The sequence below is a fragment of the Pelophylax lessonae genome (genome assembly GCF_965119305.1).
Source record: "Pelophylax lessonae genome assembly, chromosome: 5".
Classification (NCBI taxonomy): Eukaryota; Metazoa; Chordata; class Amphibia; order Anura; family Ranidae; genus Pelophylax; species Pelophylax lessonae.
In genome coordinates, this window is record NC_138772.1 from 521,269,471 (window position 1) to 521,273,021 (window position 3,551).

Below are 3,551 nucleotides of genomic sequence, written 5' to 3' on the forward strand. Positions count from 1 at the left end.
AGAGAGAGGGAGAGACAGTATATAGTGAGAGGGAAATACAATATATAGAGAGAGGGAAATACAGTATATATATGTAGAGAGGGAGATACCGTATATATAGAGGGAGATGGAGATACTGTATCTAGAGAGAGGGAAATACAGTATATAGAGAGCAGGAGATACAGTATATAGAGAGAGGGAGATACAGTATATAGAAATATGCATTGAAAAGTTTTTTCTCTATCTTATCTTCTTAACATTTGGAAGTCATATCCCCAAAAAATTTGAAGTATTTTTTTTTTTTTATCTCATGGAGGAAATGTGAGAAATAACGTATATATCATACAATCATTCCATAAGCACATACCACATACAATGCATATATCATTTGAGGAAAACATGTTTATAAAATAGTTTACCGTTTCCCAATAAAAATAATGTAAAAAATATGTCTCCGGATTTCATTTTAAAAATCTGGTCACCTTAGAATAGGGGTTGGCTTTAACCTTGTCAGCATTTGGACAAGTCTGTCTGGACTGGTTAAAAGGAATTCATAGCTGCAGAAGGGTTGTGTAAATGTCTTCTGGCTTTCCTGTAAGCCCCCGTTCACACTAAGGCGACCTGTGAGGCGACCTGGTCGCCTCACAGGTCGCCGTAGGTCGCCTCCCATAGGGAAGCTGCGGACCCGTTCTAATAGGAGCGACACAAGTCGCTCCGACCTAGAAAAAGGGTCCGGAGCTTCTTTGGGGCGACCAGGAGGCGACCGCCATAGACTTCAATGTTATGAAGTCCGTGGCGGCCGCTCCGAGGTGAACGGGGCCTAAAAGTGATTGGGTTGGCCCCATTGGTCGTGGCCCCATCGGTCATTCCTAGGGCTCTCCTGGGAACAGTGGTGTATTTTGGTTTTGTGCTGCACTAGGCAAGACTAAAATCGGGCGTCCCCCCATTTAAGTTTGTTCCAGCCCTTCCTGTTTGAGATCCACCCCTTTATCTGTAAACTCCACCCCTCCTCTTTAGGCTCTACCTCTTCCTATTAGAGCTCCACCTCTTCAGAGGTAGGGGAAAGAGGGAGGGGTGAGAGAGAGAGAGAGAGAGGAGGGTTGAGCTAGGGAGGGGGAAAGAGGTCAGGGTAGAGGGAGAGAGGGGGTTGGGAGAGGACAGTGGGACAGGTGGGGGGCAGATGGACAGGTGGGGGGCAGTGGGACAGGTGGGGGGCACATTGATCAGACTCAGACTAGCGGTCCCTCCTGCCAGCACAGTGATGTGCAGGGTAAGCAGTAGAAGTTTCAGAAGAAGCAGTAACTCAGCAGCCAGCCTCACCATGTTCTTGATCCTCCCAGGTTTCAGTTCCCGCTCATCAGAGTTGTATAAAGTACTCAAAACCCATACTTGAGTAAAAGTACAAGTGCTCGATCAAAAAGTGACTTGAGTAGAAGTGGAAGTGCTCGATCAAAAAGTGACTTGAGTAGAAATACTAAAGTATTCAACATTTTTTGTACTTAAGTATTGCAAGTAGTTTTTTTAAAAAATTTTGCTACTCAAGTACTGAAAGTAAAAGTACAAGTACTGTGTTATGTAGTTATTCAAGAAAGAAGTCAAAAGTTTGAACATCATATTGTTTTTTATTATTTCAAATGCAGCTTTTATTTATACATACAGTAGCATTTATTTTCGTATGCGCTGATAATACATGTTTTGAGCTTCATGAAACCTGCCATCTACTGTTCTGGCAGTGGTAATTTTTATAATAGTAACGAGTAACTATGCAGCGCAAAAAAAAAAAAATATTGGAGTAGAAGTATTGAAATCATTGAAAAAATGTAGTGAAGTAAAAGTGGAAGTAGGAGAAAAAAATTCTACTCTAGGAAAGTACAGATACCGCCTTTCGGTACTTAAGTACAGTAGTGAAGTAGTTCTACTTAGTTACTATACATCTCTGCCGCTCATTCGGGCCAGCTGCACCCCCATTCTCTAGGTTTAGGGGGTGCGGACAGGAGCAGGAGGAACCACTACGGGTCACAAAGAAACAAAGGTAGGGGGAATGCTGCAGGGAAGGTGGGTGAGCAAGGGTCTCCCCAATAGGGTGGTGGAGGCGAATCACTGTTGGGCAGCAATTCCTTCACCCAGCCAAGGTCTGGATGGAACATGGGCAGCTCCACACACTCAAAAACTGTCAGGATGGCAACCTAGTGGAGCTCAGTTGTCAAAATCTCAGCTAGAAAGCTGGGTAAACAGCAGATCAAGCACAGACCTGTGCTTTGCCAGCTAATGCAGAGGGCAGGGGTGACATTAGGGGGGTCTAAGAGAACCCTGATATCTCCAGTAAAGTGTACCTATCAATTGCCCAATGTGGGACTTGTTAGCCTACTTGTGATATAAAAAAAATAAAGTTCAAATAAGTTAAAGGGTAACTCCACTTTTGTGGGGGGAAAAAAAACAGCAAATAAAGATAAACAATATAGCGTATACAATTGTGACACAAATCATATTGAGATTGAATGTTATTAAAAATTACCTTTCCTTTTCAATCTGCAGCTGTTGTCATTTTCTGAAAATGCAATGCAATATGGCCGCCTGGAGTTGTTCTGTACACAGAATGTATACTGACCACACCCAGAAACATAATTTCCTGCTTGTGTGATTGGTTCACCAACTTTCCCAGAAGTCTGCCTAAGATACAAGTCAGATTTCTGGCATCCCCTGCAACAAAAATGTAATTTTTGGTGAGATACTCCCAATAGGAACTCGTCTAAAGGGATGCAGGCCCAGCAGCTTTCATCATTAGAGCCCTGCAGCTGTCACAGCTGATAAGTTTGAAACCACTCCCATTAGACCCACTCAGCACAGAGGAACAAACAATGCTGTTTGTTAAAATCCCTGCAATGTACAGAGATCACCCAGAAGGGAATGTTTTTTTCTCTCAACAAAAGTCGAGACACACACCTGATTCATTCATTCTTTTCTACTTACTACTAATAGCCTACATGCTGATTTGTGTGATAGGAGAGAGCTAAGGCTTTCAAAAGTGTTTAAAATTTGTAAAATAAATTAAAATAAAAAAAATAAAAAAAGTAAAAGCACCCCCTTCAACCCACGCACACAAATATAAATGCAAATTCACATGTAGAGTACACTCATGTATGTAAATAATGATGCCATACATGTTTTACAGCACATCACCACACTTGCCAGAGTGAGAGCAATAATTCTAGTTCCCTCATTTATGCCTAACTCTAAACTGATGGACTGTAATGGCATTTAAAGTTTCACCTATTGATAATTTTGGGAACCATCATTTTTCCCCATTTCATAAGTGCACGCAGTTTTGAGGGTGGACATTTTTTATATCTATTTACTCAACACAACTTCATCTTTTATTTTGTTTAACCACTTAAGCCCCGGAGGATTTGGCTGCTCAAAGACCAGGCCCTATTTTGCAATTCGGCACTGCGTGAATTTAACTGACAATTGCGCGGTCGTGCGACGCTGTACCCAAATGAAATTGACGTCCTTTCTTCCCACAAATAAAGCCTTTTTTTTTTGGTGGCATTTGATCACCTGTGCGATTTTTT